Source organism: Eucyclogobius newberryi, unplaced genomic scaffold, assembly GCF_026437365.1.
Source record: "Eucyclogobius newberryi isolate DKJ021-1_F unplaced genomic scaffold, fEucNew1.0.hap1 SCAF_13, whole genome shotgun sequence".
Classification (NCBI taxonomy): Eukaryota; Metazoa; Chordata; class Actinopteri; order Gobiiformes; family Gobiidae; genus Eucyclogobius; species Eucyclogobius newberryi.
In genome coordinates this window covers 7,502,633-7,522,556 of record NW_027315757.1, presented here as the reverse complement: position 1 = coordinate 7,522,556, position 19,924 = coordinate 7,502,633, and the positions used below count along the sequence as shown (strand labels likewise).

The window sequence follows — 19,924 nt, the reverse complement described above, 5'->3', positions numbered from 1 at the left end:
AGTCTAGTGTCCAGTCTAGTGTCCAGTCTAGTGTCCTGTCTAGTCTCCAGTCTAGTGTCCAGTCTAGTGTCCTGTCTAGTGTCCTGTCTAGTGTCCAGTCTAGTGTCCTGTCTAGTGTCCTGTCTAGTGTCCAGTCTAGTGTCCTGTCTAGTGTCTAGTCTAGTGTCCAGTCTAGTGTCCTGTCTAGTGTCCAGTCTAGTGTCCAGTCTAGTGTCTAGTCTAGTGTCCAGTCTAGTCTCCAGTCTAGTGTCCTGTCTAGTCTCCAGTCTAGTGTCCAGTCTAGTGTCCAGTCTAGTGTCCTGTCTAGTCTCCAGTCTAGTGTCCAGTCTAGTGTCCTGTCTAGTGTCCTGTCTAGTGTCCAGTCTAGTGTCCTGTCTAGTGTCTAGTCTAGTGTCCAGTCTAGTGTCCTGTCTAGTGTCCAGTCTAGTGTCCTGTCTAGTGTCTAGTCTAGTGTCCAGTCTAGTCTCCAGTCTAGTGCCCTGTCTAGTCTCCAGTCTAGTGTCCAGTCTAGTGTCCAGTCTAGTGTCCTGTCTAGTCTCCAGTCTAGTGTCCTGTCTAGTCTCCAGTCTAGTGTCCAGTCTAGTGTCCAGTCTAGTGTCCTGTCTAGTCTCCAGTCTAGTGTCCAGTCTAGTGTCCTGTCTAGTGTCCAGTCTAGTCTCCAGTCTAGTGTCCAGTCTAGTGTCCAGTCTAGTGTCCTGTCTAGTGTCCAGTCTAGTGTCCAGTCTAGTGTCCAGTCTAGTGTCCAGTCTAGTGTCCTGTCTAGTGTCCTGTCTAGTGTCCAGTCTAGTCTCCAGTCTAGTGTCCAGTCTAGTGTCCAGTCTAGTGTCCTGTCTAGTTTCCAGTCTAGTGTCCAATCTAGTGTCCAGTCTAGTCTCCAGTCTAGTGTCCTGTCTAGTGTCCAGTCTAGTGTCCTGTCTAGTGTCCAGTCTAGTGTCCTGTCTAGTGTCCAGTCTAGTGTCCAGTCTAGTGTCCTGTCTAGTGTCCAGTCTAGTGTCCTGTCTAGTGTCCTGTCTAGTGTCCTGTCTAGTGTACAGTCTAGTGTCCAGTCCAGTGTCCAGTCTAGTGTCCAGTCTAGTGTCCTGTCTAGTGTACAGTCTAGTGTCCAGTCTAGTGTCCTGTCTAGTGTCCAGTCTAGTGTCCAGTCTAGTGTCCAGTCTAGTGTCCTGTCTAGTGTCCTGTCTAGTGTACAGTCTAGTGTCCAGTCCAGTGTCCAGTCTAGTGTCCAGTCTAGTGGCCTGTCTAGTGTACAGTCTAGTGTCCAGTCTAGTGTCCTGTCTAGTGTCCAGTCTAGTGTCCAGTCTAGTGTCCAGTATAGTGTCCAGTCTAGTGTCCTGTCTAGTGTCCAGTCTAGTGTCCTGTCTAGTGTCCAGTCTAGTGTCCTGTCTAGTGTCCAGTCTAGTGTCCTGTCTAGTGTCCTGTCTAGTGTCCTGTCTAGTGTACAGTCTAGTGTCCTGTCTAGTGTCCAGTCTAGTGTCCAGTCTAGTGTCCTGTCTAGTGTCCTGTCTAGTGTCCTGTCTAGTGTACAGTCTAGTGTCCTGTCTAGTGTCCTGTCTAGTGTCCAGCAGCAGCAGCAGCAGCAGCAGCAGCAGCAGCAGCAGCAGCAGTAACAGCAGCAGCAGCAGCAGCAGCAGCAGGCGAGATGTCGGAGGTCCAGGGCATTTCAGACAGTGACCTCACGGTGACCTCTCCTGAACAAGCACAAAGAAACAAAAGCACTTGGGCAGGACAGGGACAGGACTGGGACAGGACCTGGACAGGACTGGGACAGGACTGGGGCAGGACAGGGACAGGGACAGGACCTGGACAGGACCGGGACAGGACCTGGACAGGGACAAGACCTGGACAGGACCGGGACAGGACCTGGACAGGGACAGGACCTGGACAGGACTGGGACAAGACCTGGACAGGACCTGTCCTGGATATTTGCCAAAATGCGATATCACAGGGGGCCAAAACCTGACTCACCGTGTTCAGTGTCCCACGCTTCCTCTGGTGTTCAGAGTCTGGGACAGGATCAAAGCAAAATCACAGTTTGGTCATTTATATTCCTGAGTCTAAAATCTACAATCTCATCTCACCTGTGAGACATGTTGGTCTGATAAACATGCAGAAGATTACATTTTAAAAAGCATAATGCCTGGCCAAACAACAGAGAGAAAAAGCTGTGTAGAAAAAATAAAACAAATAAGTTTTTACAATCTGTTTTTGTTAATGTACATTTTACTGGAAAAAAGCTTGACAAATTAACCACAAATTCAAAAATCGCTTGGCAGAATTGTCATTTCCCCAAACCATAAACTGATGATGATCAACCATGAATAATTTAATATTTGCAACAATACAAGAGTTTTTATACAGCTATCTCAGACATTCAAACATATTTAAAAATGTTTGTGCAATTCAAATATTTGAGTAAATAATATAAATAGTAGTAAATATATAATTTAATTACCAGATCACTTTTTGAAGACAATAATTTGTTAAATCCCACAACATCATTCAAACTTCACTTGTCGAGACGTATTTCAGGAAGTGAGTGAACCGTGTTCAGAATGAAGCTTAAACAGATATTATATTAAACTTAAACTTAAGAGGAAAGGTGTTATTTTAGTTACAAATCTGAAGTAAAGCTTAAAGTAGTAAGTAAGAGTAAAACTAACACTGTGCGCTTTAGTGTTACTCAACCATTGTGAGTAAAGATAAATCAACTATTCTGAGTAAGGTAAACATTATTGCACATATTGTGTTTAAAAGTAAAGGTTACTAATGTTTAACTAATATCTTGGACAAATATTAAGTACAGGCTCCTTGATTTTATCAACTAAGAAGAAGAAGAAAAAAAAGAAGTAAAAAAAGAAGAATGAGAATCCTTTAAAAATGTTGCTTTTAAATATAAACTAAATATAAATACTAAATATAAACTAAATAAAAGATATTTGCTCTTAAATGGCTCTGATTTGTGTAAATGATTTTATGATTTGTGAGCGGTCATGTCTTCCCCTTTGCACCAGGTCATCCTTGAACAAGAGGTCTCGATCTCAATGGGTTCTTAACTAGTTAAAAAAAGGTGGATCTATATTATTGTTGTTATGACCCCTGGCTCGGGGGCTCACAGGGTCATGGCATTCTGTGACCGGTGCTGGAGAGGGACGGCTAAGGTCAGTGACTGTATATGATTGAATTCCAAATGAAGAGATTGAGATTAAGAGACAAAATCAGGATTCAACAAGGATTCGAGCAAGTCTAAGATTAGGACTATTCCACCAGGACTAAACCAGAGTGTCATACCACAGAGTCAGGACGCATCAGGGGGAGAGAAGGAAACATGGGATTTGTCCCCACAGTTTTGGGTAACTTTGCATAAATTAAATAAATCAGAATGATGAAACCAGTGAGAAATACCTTGAAACAAACCAAACATGAATTCACAAAAACTCCTTAAATCAAGATTCATATTCAAAATGAGTGTTGTCCCGAATCTAAACTGTCAAAGTTGATTTCGATATCAAGGAACGTGCTCAACAGGGGCGCCGCCCCACCTGACCTGACTGCCTGTTTTTATTTCATTTTATTTTTTTAATAATCTCTCATTTTGAAAAAATAACCTGTGTTAATTAGATGCTATTGATGATTTTGCTTTATGGGTTTAGAACTCTCCAGAATTATATTTACATTCACTTTCAAGTTCCACGTTTAAAACGTGAACGTTTATCATGTTTGGTGTAGGAGCCAATAGGCTGTCTTGCCGGGGCGCCTGTTCGATCAGCCCCATTGTGCTGTATTTAAGCCAATGGCTCCCCTGTTGCTAGGCAAAAAAGAATACATATCCGCCAATCATCGTCGAGGAATTTTATGGGTTTGGGGCGCTGAAGATTAGCGCCCTAAAGTACCAAGATGCACCGCTGCAGCTGCTTGTTTACAGATGTTTTCATTCCAGCAGCAAAGTGTGGCGACGTCGGATGAATTTGCCGCAAATTCAGTCAAATCCTCACATCTGCTTCACTTTGAAGAAGAACTTTTGAGGAAAAGCTCATTGTAAAACAACTCGGACCTGACAAGCCGAGAGAAAAGGGGAAAACATACACCAGAACCTTTTCCAGAGATTGTGCGTGTGATAATTGGACTCTGTCTTCATGGCAGGATCACCCAGAGGTTCACTCACAGCATACAGGCAGCATCAGGAGACTATCATTTTTTTTGTGGTGATGAAATTGTGATATTTATAGGAAGTTCTAGTATTGTGCTCAGCCATGTGGATTCATGATGTCATTGTTTACATAGAGTATATTGAAGTAGATTGAACTCTACTCCCCGCCTAAGGCCCAAAGTCACTGGGATAGGCTCCAGTCACCCGCAACCCCGAAAGGGAACAAGCGGTAGAAAATGGATGGATGGATGAACTCTACTCCCGCTTGGCTCACGGGTGCAATACTACATGCTGTTTCATTATATTTGGTAGGATGAAGGACACATTAGTTGTGAATACAATCACCGAGTTTGAAAGGTATTTTCCGTTAATAGCGGAGTGACAGCCGATTAAACAAAGTGATGTCAGCTAGCAAGCTAGTTTTAATGTGAGCACACTAGTTTTAACGGAGCACTATGCTATTGCATGGCTGATTCGATTTTTTGTTTGGGATGACACACTGTTGTGGTAAATTAGTAGTTATGTGTGGTTTTAGTAAACACCACTGCCGTACTTTTTACGATTACCGTAATTAACAGCCACATCGCACAACAGATTTTTCTCGTGCGGGCCACTTTACCGCGGTCGCTCTGGGGGGGAATCTCCCGCTTTACTACGCGTTATCTCCCCCTGGGATGACAAATAGGTTGAGAACTATGCCTAAAATGCACCAGAATGCAGGAAATCACATCTACGAAATTCAAAATTTTAAATAGCCCCACCTAAAAAAAAATCACCAGCCGCCACTGGTGCTCAATACCTAATGCAACACCACAATGATACTTTTTTTCTGTTTTTAGATAACAGAATGTAGCTTTTATTCTTTCCTTCTCCCGTTCATGTTTATTTGGTCGTCCACGTAGGGGAACAGCGCCCTCTGCAGTCCGACTTTTCCAAGACAGTATCCCAGGTCCGTGAAAGCTGATAGGCCCCGTCGTCTCCGTTCACTGTCCTGCGAGTGCGTCTCTGAATCCCAATGGCATCCTTATTCCAGCATGTGTGAATAAATATACCTATTCATATTTACATACATATGGCATATTTGTCCTAGTGAGTCCAAAGTCTGTCTAAATGTGAGCAAAAGTCTATTTTCTATTTTTCTAATGCCAGATTAGATTGGATTAGAGTTTATTGTCAACATAGGGAGATTGTAGTTGATGTTGAGCTCGGCTTGGTCCCGTTTACCTGGGGTGCATGTTTAGTTGATGGGGGTGAACCCAGAGGAAACCCACCCAGGCACGAGGAGAAACATGTAAACTCCACACAGACCCCGCCCAGATGGCAGAACCGAACCTGCTATTTATGTTTAGTCTTTGATTGTCATATTGTGTAGTCCACGTCTTTGTGATGGTTCCCTATATAACATCCATGTATTATGTCCATGGCAGGGGTTTTGAGACCCAAATACATAGTTCTAAAGTAGTGAGATGCTTTAGAACTATGCATTTGTTCCAAAGCACACTAGAAATTAAACAACTAAATTTAGTGCTTTGTTATTCTCAGTCCAATATTTCTGAACATTAAGACACAAACACATGATAATGGTGGGCCACAACCACAGTTTCTCCAACAGCTTGCATTTCCCTCTGAATGATGTGCACTTTGAAAAACATAATTCTTTCCAAACATTACCGTCTCTTTTTTTTTTTTACTATATATTTTAGTAGAATTGGTGTCCAGATTAATAATGCATTTATATTATTTAGATATTTCATGCCTCTCTTTTCTGCACTGATCCGTATTGGCAGATTTGAGGTTCTCTTGTGCCTGTCCCTGTTGTGTCCTTCTTGTACTCTGTTTCACCTATGTATGTTTTGTTGCATGACAGACACAGGATTTTGACATGCTTTTTCTGGATTTATCTTGTAGTTTGGATAATAATTGTCTTATTTCTGGTATGGCTTTACTGGGATGTTGATATGTGGCTTTTTTATGCCTCTTTGTATTTTTTCTATTATTCCCCGAATGTGATGTATTTGACAAATGAAGTAAAGTAGATAAAAGTGATGTATTGTCCTGGTTCCTCCTACACTTGATGGTCTGTTTTGGTTAGCGCCTCCTCGGCCGGCTCCTCTGCTCCTCGTGGCACCAGACTGGACAGAGAAGTATAAACACATGCAGACAGTGAAGTAAGTGTGTTCTCACTGTTTATAAAGGAGGATAGACTAAACTGTGTGTGGCCTGTGCAGCTCCTGTGTTTTCTCTTCTACTCCATCTGAATTTAGACTGTGGTCGAGCTGTTTTAATGCTGAAATGGAAAAGAAACTTCCTGTCATTTTGTACAGATTTTTTTTTTTCTCCTCAAATACCTACTCGATTGGTGTAAAACTATCATTTATATGTACAACAGGTACAAATACACCAGTCCAAATTAGAAAATCGTAAAAACCTGACATATGCACTTTAGTTCTTGTTACCTGACTAACAAGAACCAAGCAAAAGGCATCTGTAAAAAACGATCTGTCTTGTAGGTGTTTAAATCTCTCTCATTGCCCCTTCATACCCTTAGGCTGGATATGCTGCTATATGTTACGCTATACCTACATACATTTATACACAAATACTGAGGATGTGGTTGGACCTGGAGCCTCTTCGATCATTTGAGGAGATTCAAGACAACAGGCCTAGACTCAACAACATGCATGGAATGGATGCACCGGGGAATACTGGGACCTTAATTATGAGGTACCGTAGTTCCCCTGTTCGTATGTAGATTCACTTTACGTACCCATGAATATCAGTGTATTCTCTACTCTGCTTTCATATTGAGGAGCGTCTAAAGGCAGATGGAAAATTGAAGCTGTTGATCAAGCACTAGAGCAGTGTGAGCAGTTAGCACGTTAGCTCCTTCACTTATCACTGAAATATCACTATCACTGAGACTACGGCCCCTGCTCCTGTTCTCTGTGGGGACACAACGGGAGGTCACAGAAAGTTAGAGTCTGACAAATATCAGAGATGTCTGTAGGTCACGCTGCACTGACCGCTTCTACAGTCACACACAGGTCAGAGGTCAGCCTCAGCTGTCAGAGACGAGGACAGAGAGCAATACGTTTTGATTTGATGCGATGTTAAGTAGTTCGAACTGAGAAAAGTATTAAAGTTCTGTAATAATTATGTGTTCACCTAAAACGTCTAGTTAGTCAAAAAGAATACTAATGAATAGGGTCAAAATGGGAGCATCTGGTGGCAGTCTGGAGCCCTGACCTCCACAAACCTGACTCGTTTGCGGAGGCCTGGACAGTACATCTACAGAAGAATATTCCACAGTATGGCATAAAACTTATCTGCATGGAGAGTGTTCAGAAGTCTGGTTTTAACATTCTATTTCAATGGAATCATGCGCTTGACGTGCCACTTCCAGAAAGGTACAAATTGTTACTGTAAATAAGAGATAAGATGGTAAAAAGCCTAATATCGGACATACAAACAGGAAAACAATCAAACCAACAAAGCAATGTGCGATTAGAGCAGCTTGACTATTTATCTTCCCATTTGGTAATCGAGTAGAGAAGGGATACGACGGAAAAAGTTCTTTCCATCTGTGAAACAAACTCCACATTAGAACGCCGATATATCGTTTCAATCCAGCTTAATCAACTCCACATTTGCCTTTTGTTTGCTCTGTCAAGGCAAATACCCGGAGACGTTCTGCGCATTCTGCCGGGGGCTGAACTCGTCTTGTTTGTTCAGAGCAAAGAGCGGGCGAAATAGGCTTCATGATAGAGTCTGAAACAGTTGGCGCGGCTGAGTGGCAGGGCCTTTGCTGAGTGCGGAGAATCGCGGGAGAGTGTCAGTCGGCCGGGCTCGAGGGTGCGCGATGATGGAAGGACTTGAGAGGAATCACTTTCAGAGATACGCGGCCGCCATGCCTCTTCGACTCGCCATTCTAATTGGATTTGCCGGCGAAGACGGGGAAGATCTGAAAAAGATACGTGTGATTGTCAGTCCGACGCCTCAAACACATGACAAAAGGCAATGTGTTTATTTCGCACTACAATGGTTAATTTGCCCTGTTCCAGACTTCTGTTTCTTCCAGTTCAGTGAAACGTCTTTTACCCTGTACAGTATATTGTAAAAGTACAGATTGCCTGTACATCGTGGAAAGAATTCTGTTTAAAGATTGACAAATGCAGGTTTTTTTCATGGTGTATTAAAATCCAAAGCAGCTGATGTGGGCGGATAAAAGTATAATAACCACAAGCCTGTTTTGCTGCTAGCTCATTATGGAACCGTCTAATCATAGTTTGTGCCATGTAATTGTTGCATTTAAGCGTTGAAATTAAGCTTTATCTCTTTCCTTTAGCTATCTATTTTGTTTTTTGGATGAGAACCATAAGGAATCAACAGTCGATTGAATCCAATCAGAGACGTTGTTAGGTGAGGATTATGTGGAAACAACTTCCTGTGATAATCCAGTCATGGTTCAACATCAGTGCGAGAGAAAGTGGGCGGAGCTTCACTCAGGGTTCAAAATCGGCCTCAGGCCTTTTTTTACCTTTAGTGTTGCTATTAGACTGTTTTTTTTTTTGTAAAACAGTTTCTAATGTGATAAATACATTAGCAGCACAGTTAGAATTAGCATGATGCTAATAGATAGATGTAGTACAAACACATGTATAATCTAGGTTTTAAGTGCATTTGAAAGTTGAATTCTGACTCAACTGTCTTTCTGACTAGCAATTATTACATATTCAATTCAGCAACTGTTGCCCCAGGACACAACAACAGTACGCTATTCCAGGAGTAGGAATCAAACTGCCCACCTTTGGGTTAGAGGACAGATGTCTCTACAAACCTTTTAAAGAGCTCTTACATTCTACATTTCAAACACTTTTGCTGCTTCATTGCCCTTAATATTCTATAAGAAGGTCATTTGTCAAGAAGCAGTGAAGTGAATAATGCTGGGGATGTGGAAATATGCACTTTAAACATGCTTTTGTTAACCTGGCTCATGCCAGAGTGATATGTGTGACACTCTGAACAGAGTTCCACACATGAATAAATCTGCAAAGTCCATTGGATGCAACAACAAGTGTCACTACTGCTCATATTGGATGGTATGATGTACAGAGAAGTTTGCTGCAGAAATATACAGCTTTACAGTTTACTTGGTCATCCATAAAAGCCACCAATGGAGACACAACAATAAAGATTTTGCAGCACAAGAGCAGAAATGTGAATAGTTTGCTAAGAAAGCAATGCCTTGGTTGTGGACACTATTTGACCTCAGAGTCCGGTGACAGATTATGGACTGCCAACAAATGTCCGGATTTATACCTGTGACACAACAATCCGGGGAGTGATTTATGAACGCTCAGAGAAGACCAGATAGTGAACAGAATTCATGAAACAAGCATGAGTTTAATACTAATACTCCAGGTGTGTTTTTGATGATAGGACAATAATACAACATGAGCCTGATCATTGACTTCCTGACGGATCAGACGCAGTGCGTGCGGCTGGGGAAGAATGTCTCAGACACTTGGACTATCAGCACTGGATCTCCACAGGGCTGTGTACTTTCTCCCCTGCTCTTCTCCCTGTACACAAACTGCTGCACTTCCAGCCACGACTCCGTAAACCTGATCAAGTTTGCGGACGACACCACCCTCATCATAAAGGAATATCTCATCGGGCTCATCTCGGACGGGGATGAGTCTGTCTACAGGAGGGAGGTGGACCGGCTGGTGTCCTGGTGCAGCGGTGACAACCTGGAGTTCAACGCCCAGAAGACAGTGGAGATGATCGTTGACTTCAAGAAAGTCACAGCCTTCCAGCCCCCCTCACCTTGACCGACTCCCCCATCACCACCGTGGACTCCTTCTGCTTCGGCCCAGGACCTGAAGTGAGAGCCCACCATCAGCTCCCTCATCAAGAAGGCCCAGCAGAGGATGTACTTCCTGCGGCAGCTGAGGAAAGCAAAGCTTACAGCGGAGATGATGGTGCAGTTCTACACGGCCATCATTGAGTCCATCCTCAAATCCTCCATCACCTCCTCTATCACCATGTGGTACGCAGGAGCCCCAGCCAGGGACAAACAGAGACTACAACACATTGTGTGCTCTGCTGAGAAGGTGATCGGCTGCAGACTTCCATCTCTGCAGGACCTATACGTCTCCAGGACTCTGGGACGAGCAGGTCGGATCACAGCCGACTCTTCTCACCCTGGACACGGACTATTTGAGCCGCTCCCCTCAGGCAGGAGGCCACTCCCCTCAGGCAGGAGGCCACTCCCCTCAGGCAGGAGGCCACTCCCCTCAGGCAGGAGGCCACTCCCCTCAGGCAGGTCCATCTGGACCAGAACCTTCCGACACAACAACAATTTCTTTCCCTCTGCCGTTGGACTCATGAACACTAACACCTGCCACTTTAACAATACTCAACCAATGCTATTCACACACTTTTCACTTCACTAGCAAGGACCACGCCACAACAATGGAATATGAAAGAATGTTTATTGATAATAGTGATGATGGATCGATGATGGATCAATGATGGATCGATGATGGATCGATGAGAGTTGGCTGGGTAGAGACTCAGGATGGGGGCTCTGTCTCGGGTGATCAGATGGTGATGTGTTGAGGTGAAGATGATAGAGACGGGAGTCTCTGGGGTGGGAGGGTGGGGTCGAGAGAGCAGAGACAACAAGACATCCTGGGATTGGCCTGTATAAATAGGACTTCTGGGTAATTAGAGGTGTGGTTAAAGAGTGGAGGCGTGGTTGCTGAAGGAGTAAGAGGTTGAGGCGTGGTCCAGCTCCCGAACCGCAGTTAACGATTAATGATCTTCAACTATATTTCTGCACCATTTCTGACCATCTGTACATTTTTGTGAAAATGTCAGTGTACATACTGAGACCAAGTGTTCTTATTTTATTAGTAAATTCTTAATTGATTCAATGGATGTTGCTGTTATTTTTAGTTTATTAGCCATTGTTTTATGTTGCACCAACAAGTTCCTATGTTTGCGATCTGTGTTCAATGACAATGGCAATAAATCTGTTCTGATTGTGATCCTGATAACATGGCAGCTAAACACAGTACAACACAGAGGAGCTCCACGGATCACCGCTAGATGACATCAAGAGTCGAGTGTTTCCAAATGTGTGGAATTACTCGAAGCTCATATAATAAGATGATTAAAATCTCAAAAATGTAAGTCTAGCATAATATGGAACATTCAATTCGACCAAAATTATCCAGATATCTTTTTAAAAAGCTAAATTACAGTTACAATACATCATCTTTAAACCTTACTGAACGTCCGAGCTCCATCTTGATGCGAGTGCAGTTCTATTCAGCAGAGCAGGCAGAAAACTCGTCAGAAGTACCGCCGTACCGCCTTTTGTCATCACAATTAACCTCCTCTTTTATAGCCCGGATAAATCTCCCTAAGTGAAGTTTTACAAAGATGTGTTAATTGATCAAATGGCCCATCAATTTGAAGCTCGCTAATGAGATTGTGCCTCAGTCTAGTCTCGTTGAAAGCTCTGCAACTTTAAGCTTTCATTGCACGTTTGAATGATGGGGGATTCATTATATTGAGTATGTATATTGCACTGTGTAACTTGTCTGGTGGACGGGCCTTCACCTGCTCATTCCTCATTACTGTATGTTGTATGGTCTGTATCGCCAAAACAATACTTGATGGAGTTTTAAGCAGGTTTTTCAAAATTCCAGGCGAAACAACATCTCCATAGAGAAAAGTAGTGCCCTTTTAATTACCACTGACAAGAAATGTGCTTGATTGTAGTTGTAATTGCCATAATACATTCATTATAGTAAAATTACCCTACTTGGAAAGTTAAACATCTGATAGTTAAAACATTGAAAGTTCTTGTGCGACTTTCCCTTTAGTTGCTCCTTTACTCTCGACCTGGAAATTCGTCCCGTCACGTGTCACACATCTTTGGACAGTAAGTTGTATTGTTATGTTTCTTCAATGGGTTTAACTTCATTTGGAGAGTGTGGTGTCACGAGGCCGTCTCCAGGACAATGGATTTCTTTGTCACCGAGTGGCCCTTTTCTTGCCTGTTAATTAACTTTAAAGAGAAGTGGACACACAAACCATTTACTATATTTTTTTCTTCAGCGCTCTCATATCAGTGTTTGTAAATGCAATTATACTAAACATCTTAACCCTTTGCAATGTGTGTTTTAGGTCATTTTAAGATAGGAGTCTCTGTACCCTCTGTACCTTACTGTATTTCCAACACATTGTCTGGGATGAAATCAGCGGTTTATCCAAATGTCTGGATCATTGCTCTTTTAAGTTTACTTTGAAGTCCTTTGAGTGAGTTTCTCAGCGATCCCTGGACATAAATGACACCAGATAATCTGGAACCATTCTTATTGAAACTAACCAACTATATAGCAGATCCCTTAAGTCACATTTTTAAGATACAATCTGGAAGCCAAATGGTATATCTGACCAATCCTTAAACTGGTTTGTCAAATCCATTATAATGTGTCAAAGGGGGGTTTCTTCCTATTTTCTGGATGTGTCCAAAGGAGTACCTCAGGGCTCCATTTTTGGCCCATTTTTATTCTCCGTGTATATAAAGAATATTTGTTTTGATCTGTTTAATACCACTTTTGTGCTGATAATAAGATACTCTTGCTCAACCTCACTTGAATGGTCCATTGAGACATTACAGTCTTGATTGTAGTCTCTGAAGTTAATGTTGAATTCAGACAAAACCATGCCATGATTTCCTTGCATGGTCGTGTGCTACCAGGTCATATCCCCCAGATCACTACTTCTCCGGGTAACCCTTCTGAGTACATTTTGGGTACTTTGGCTTTGTACTAGACTTTTAAGGTTCAATTGCAAAATGTAGTTTTGAAGATTGAAAATGGAAGATTAAGCTTGGTTTATATTATCGTAACACACCCTGCTTCACTCTCTCAAGCTCATAAATGTCTGGTATCTGCTTCCTTTTTACCTCTGTTGGATTGTGGTGATGTTTTTTTTTTTATGTTAATGCCACAGCTAAGTCTGCGATCCCTAGAGACTGTGTAATATTGTGCGCCAAGATTTGTGACAGGTTGTTTTAGACTCACCCATCACTGTGACCTGTGTGCCAGGGCTGAGTGGCCTTTTTGAATGCTCAAAGGTTCACTGTGACTCTAATCTATATCTGTATTTGTGGTTATGTGCCCACGTATCTGTGCACGATTATGCAGAGAGCTGAAACAAGCCTTCTGCACCTGCGACTTGGAACTCCTTTCAGTCGGAATTTAGGTTGCGTGAACTGGTCTTGGGTTTTTGCTCTATTAAAACAAACTGTTTTAATTTTCCTCTTTTAAATGTGTGAATGTTTTTCATGATTTGTGTGCTGTTACATTTCCACTTGTCTCTCTTGAAATAGAGGTCTCGATCTCAATGGGTTTCTTACCTGGTCAAATAAAGGTTAATACAATAAATAGTCCTCTACTTTCTCAGCACTCTTCTGTCATTCTTTACATTTTTGCCAGGATTCTTTTTTAGTCCGTGCTCTAAAACCTGGGAAGGCACTCGTCCTCTCCACAGCGAGGGCCCACACAGAGCAGCGGACAAGGCAAGCACTATTTATAGCTTCTTGCACAACAGCCAGTTCAGCAGGAGACGCTCGGAAGCCCACTGTCTATTATTCCTCTGTGTCCGAGTGCAACGCTTTGATTTTCCCATTCATGTGTTTACTATGGACCACTCACAAGTCCCCTTTCTAAGACCAGAGCAATAAACGTGCATGTCAATAATCTGCTTTACGGGGCCCAAGTACTCACTGAGGCTGCAAAGGCAATCGCTGTAGAATCGAAATGGACATTTAAATGGTTGGAATAGGCAAATCACAAAAGGCTGGAAGCAAGGCCAGGTTACAGGTCAGAATGCGTGTTATTTTATTTAACAAAGTATCCCGTCTGCTAACCCTAGTTCAGACCTTTACAAACCTGTTTCAGAGGTGTTTTCCCCAGATTGGATTTCCCCAGACAACCAAAAATCAGAATTGGCACGAGCACGTCCTAATCTCTTCAATAGTTGTCTGGTGCTGTAATTAAGGTTGTTTTGACGCTACCACTAGTCAGGTCGATATAACAGAGCTTTCCATCCTAGTGCCTTGGCTAGTGTGAACGTACTAGCCGTAGTCCATTGCAGGGCGACTCTGGTGTGACAGCGCCCGACCTCAGGCCAATCCACTTCACTGATGAGTCGAACTGGATCGACTTCGGCGAGGCACATCTCCCGCCTCTGTCTGTCAGCTTTCTCTCAGAAAGCTCTTCTCTGCTGCCACAAGCACACATTGTGAAAGAAAAGACCACAGTGAAGCAACAGGGAAGCAAGTGTGTGTGTCTATGAAGAGTGAAGTAAAGAGAAAACTGGGCATGCTCAGCAGAGTGCATAAACACCCTGAGGACACCCTTAAACACTCAACATTAACTCATCTTTCAACGCCGCTGGGGTTAAACCTGTCAGAAGCAGCTGGGACCCAGCTCCAGATCTTGGTCCAGTCATGGTCTGGACCTGGAGGGTTTTACATTTGGTGAATGTTTTGCGTGAAAGGGTGAACGCTAACCCATGCAAACTCCTCACAGAAAAGCCCACCGGCTGAACTCGCGACCTTCTTGCTGTAGCCACTCAGCCGCCTCGCTCCTTTGTTCTCGATCACTTCCCCAGCACTATGTCTATGTTTAAATTATTCACAGTGGGGCCATTACTGGGAATCTTCGTCCCGCTTTACGATCCATCCCCTGGACTGTGGAACGCCAGCAGAAGCGAGCGGAGCGGGTGGTCCACAAGAATGCGGGGTCTCTGCTATTCTAATGGCAGTAAGAGAGGAAGAGTTGAACTTTAATATTTGATAGGGGTGTCGTGCCAAGTTCAGATGTCCTTGCCCTGCAGACAGTAGTGGAAAATAAGAAAGTACAAAAGCAAACGCACTGTGCTTCTTTTGTAAAAATCATGACTTACCCCATATCGACTGTAAAAAAAACAATACAATTAAAAAAGCAGTTTTATTTAGCAGAAAAAGAGGCACATGTTTTAGTGCTTCTGATGCCCAACCAAATTGAAATGCGCTGATATCGAGATTAGAATTGAACAGTTACAAAACGGCATCGTCCCATCCCGATTTGGACGTTTAATTCCTGTGTTCTTAAAATCATCCACGGATAATTACATGAAAACCTGAGAGAAATAGTGTCAAGAGGTCATGACAAAAACAAAGTAAATACCGGTACATGTAAACTTCTCAAGTCAAGATTCATATTTTGATATATTTCTCTTTTGTATTGAGTGGCGAAGATTGAGCCAATTCTTTTGTCGAGTGAATTCTGTGTTATTTTCAAAGCTGCCAAATGACTTTTTCATATTGTTAATCTCATAGTGGGAAAAGCGCCTCGGAGGAAAAAGATGATGATTTCTCGCTGGATAATGGCGCGTTAGTTTTCTGCGCGGTAATAATTGAATTAGAGCTGAAGAATGAAACAGAGACTAGAATTCTGATGACTTCCATGTTTTGTTTTGTTTTTTTTGTTCTTCAATGTTTCTGCAGGGATTTACATGGTGCATTTGTGGATTATGGATGTTTGCTAGCCAGGTTAGCTGTCAGGAATATGTAGACTCTTCTTTCTAGAGATAATTAGCCGGAACCAGTGGCGTGCTGGGACTCCTATTTCAGCCCAGGAAATGTAGGTTGTGGACCGGCCCACTTTCAGAAGGCAAGTCCTTGGCTTGTTTTTATCAATGGTCCCTTCTCCTTCACTTACAATTTTACTCATTGAGACACACATACCTCAGAAAGAATGAGCTTCTGTTGGTTCTGTAGCTTTATTTGTTCTGCTTTAGCTCTTACAGATGAATAAAACCTCTTCTCTGAACCACTGCTACACTGCCAAACTCAAAATACAGAACTTTGATTCACAATATTTAGCTTTTAATTCATGTTAACATTTAGACGGGGCTGTTGTTATCATGTCTTTGTCCATAACTTCCTTGGTTTTACAGCACATGTCCCAAATGTCTCTTTGCCCCAGTCTGTCTGCTCCATGGTTGTGCCTTGTACTTCGTAAAGCACCCATAAGGGTCAGATAAATGATAAAGCACTATATAAATACAGTGTAATAATAATAATAAATGTGGAAACAGCCTTTCCCCGCTGAGGCATTGGTTATTTTTTGTATGTTTTGGCGTAGCTCATAGCCAGGATTTCTGAACCCAAAACCTTCTATTGTTCAAAATAAGCTTGTTTTCTTAACTTTTCACCATCATATTTGTGACTAAATTAATTTAATGCATTGTTTCCTGTTCAGTAAAGCACTTTGAATTAGTTTGTGTAGGAATTCTGCCTTTTTTGAGCGTTTAACAGGGAGACTCTGCACACTAAAGATTACAGACAAGATTACAAACTTGGATTAAAAGATTTAAATAGACTTTAAACAACACATTATGGATTTATAAAATTTCACCACTTGACGGAAATCTGTCACAGCAACGGAAAACGTTCAGCCCTGTGTTAGGCTAACAGCTGTTTGGTCCATGGTCACTTTTTTACTCTTGAAACAAATGTGTGGATTGAAAAGTGTTTTAGATAAGATACTGTTGTAGAGAAGAAAGCAGGGCCTCTGCTAGTCATTTGGGTGCCCCAAGCAGAAATGCTCAGTGGTGCCCCCCAAAAATATTTAGAGGATTGGTGTCTGTCATACAACCTTACTCCTTAACCAACTCTTTCTGAAGTTATTTTTTCAATATTGCATGAATCATAATCCAAAGTGGGTTCTGGGGGCCCTCAACCAAGAACTTTTCAACCTAATCAGTTTAATTATAGATGCAATATTATCAACAACTCAGTTTATAATGAGGGCCCCCCACAGCCCCTAAATGTCCCTGCTCGGCCCCTGCTGCAGCGTCACCTGAAGCCCTTCTCCTGCTCCTCTGCAGAACAGATCGAGGCTCTAGAAAACACCACTTTGTCCACGATTACAGCTGCACGGTTCGCCGCACCAGCTGAATGCATCCCACGTCTTGCTTCATTCTCTCTTTTTCTCGGTTTCTTTTTGAATATCAGGGCAATTTTTCATAATCGAAAGACTGTTTTGCTCCTTGCGGTTCTTAGATTACACATGAGGATCAAAACTGGTCCCAGCTGTGCCCCTGATCTGCTTCTGTTTAAACTATGGCTTGGAGCTGCCCCTGTGCATTTCGACCTCGCTACGGCAAGAGAGGCAACACTTGAGTCCTAGTTTGTATTGATAAAGAACTAAAGACAGAGTAGGCCCACTCAAGGCTCAATGTTTTATTACAAAAGGAGCAGTACAGCTGCTGCACAAATAGCCTATGTCAGTCCAAACCGCCTGGTAAAGCTGGTGGTGCCCCTCGAGCACCTGATGCCCTTCGCACTGTGCTCTCTCTCTCTTCTCCCCTCTGTGTGGTGGTGGTGCGGTGGTGCGAGGGGCTTCCCGCTGCCTCTGCTGCTGCTGACGGACCACCGACCCACACGGGGAGCAGAGCCGTGTCCGTGCCGTTTATCTGAAGGCTTCAAATCAGTGACAGCGTGCGAGATGCCAGCGAGAGACGACTTTATTTCCCCCTCGGCTCACGCAGCTCGCTCATGGGACGTCCAGCACCACATGCACACACCAGTCATTTATTAATTAACCATTTTTTCTCTTTATTTCAATGGTGACCTGGGCTGAAAAGGCAGCACACATCACGAAAGCATTTACACATTTGCACAAAAATAAAATAGAAGAGTTTAAAACAAGTCCACATTTAAAAGTTAAGACAATGTACATAGTGTTTTTCTTTTTTCTTTTTTTAATCAAGCCAAACGCCCTCACATAAACCAGCTCAAAAGGTCTCCGTTCAATTTGAAAAATGTTCCAAGCTGTGGGAGCAGCTTAACTGAACGCTCACTCGTGAGTTTAACAGGGGTTTTGTCTGTTTATTTGATGATTTATTCGTAAAGGTGTGATGGTAAGATGTGTCGTGGTGATTATGTGTGCTTTTAGTCGTGTTAAAGTGTTTTTGTCATGTTATACTGTGGCGTCTTCATCAAAATGAGAGTTTCTGTCCCGTAAAATGAACCCTGGGGAAGCAATGCTCTGTCTGAAGCTCTGTCACTCACGTTAGACTTTAATCTGAGCTTTCTTTTAACACAATCTGATCAAAAATGACTGAAAGTTTGAATTTGAACCTTTTTAGCCTTGTTTAAACTACATATTTGTTTTTACCCACCCCTTATCTCCACCCACAGCTCTGTACTTAATTGTGATTATTTTAACAATTCAGAATGGCTTCAATAATGCTCATATGTATTTATAATCATCAGCAACGCGTCCTAAAAATGAACACACGGCTAAATCATAACGTCATACTTTATCGCTAAGTCCCAGAAAACACACACACACACACACACACACACACAATGTCTTCAAAATCCTCTCCACTGTCAGATTCTAAAAATAGCTCCTTCCTTATTATACGTATCTTGTAGCTGCATTTATCAGACTGAAGGTGACATGATTTCCCTGGCAGCCAATTTCCCAGATAGCATCTCGTACCTGATGCTGCGCCGTTAGCATCTCTACATCTGTACTACAAAGTTGAACCTGTGCATCTCACTCCCCTGGATACGGAGCCTGTCCCCCATAGTTAGACGCTCTCGACGTGCTTTAGGACTGTGTTTGTCCACGGCACATCATCCTCTCAAACATTATCATTCAGACTATAGCTCCTGTTGGTTTGTGGTTTTTCGGGTTCAGAAGTTCTCTCGCGGCTCACAAAAAATACTATTTATTACATGAAATAACTATGAATTCGGTAACTCAGATTGATCATTTCAAGGCTCACCTGGCGATCCCTCAGCTCATCGGTGGATTTCTTTGCACTCTCGTCTCGTCTCAGAGCAAATTTCTGTGCAGTTTTCATGTTTCCTCCTCTTTCCCCTTTGAACCCACAACATGCACCACAGGGTCAAATCCTCCTGCTAAATCAGGTCTGAACCAGGTCTAAGGTCTAGACTAAGACTGGACCAAGCTCTGCAGATGGGTCCCTGCTCCTAACAGTGGCATTGAAGCATGGATCTACACCAGAACTAAATCGAATGTAGACAGGACAATTCAGGACTAAACAAGAACTTACAGAGTTAATGCAGGACCAGATCTAATGACTTAAGTCAGGCCTAAATACGGACTCAGCCAGGTCTAAATTAGGAACAAAAGTCATGACGTAAACCAGAACTGAGCACAAGACTGAACCAGGACAAAGCTGAGTTGAAATCAGATATGAACCAGGTCTAAAGCTGGGAATAAGCCAAGTCTAACAAAACCAGGTCTAAACCAGGATTAAAGCAAGTCTAAACCAGGATCACGTGATGTCGAAACCAGGACTAAGCTGACCTTAAATCAGGTCTGAACCAGGTCTAAGAAAGTCTAACAAAACCAGGTGTAAACGAGGACCACACCAGGTATAAACTAGGATTAAGCCAAATTGAATCTAGGACTAAAGCCAAGTCTAAACCAGGTCTAAGCCAGGAACGTGCCAAGGCTAAACCAAAACTTAACCAAACCTAGACCAGGACAAAACTAGGACCAAACAGATTCAAACCAGATCCTAGCAGGTCTTAAACGTATGATATGAGTTGACATTCCTTCACAGCTCACGCTCGCCCAGGCCCTGCTCTCCAAAGTGCTGATAAGAGCCCGTGTTTGCACCTCTGATAGCCCAGGAATCCATGACACTTCAGTGATGGGAATT

At 42.7% G+C, this 19,924-nt stretch overlaps 1 protein-coding gene across 1 annotated transcript in view; it reads left to right on the top strand.

Moving 5' to 3' along the window:
- Positions 1-19,924, top strand: part of LOC140357898 (ubiquitin carboxyl-terminal hydrolase 43-like) — a 124,220-nt gene that overhangs the window by 17,528 nt on the left and 86,768 nt on the right. The window lies entirely within an intron of this gene.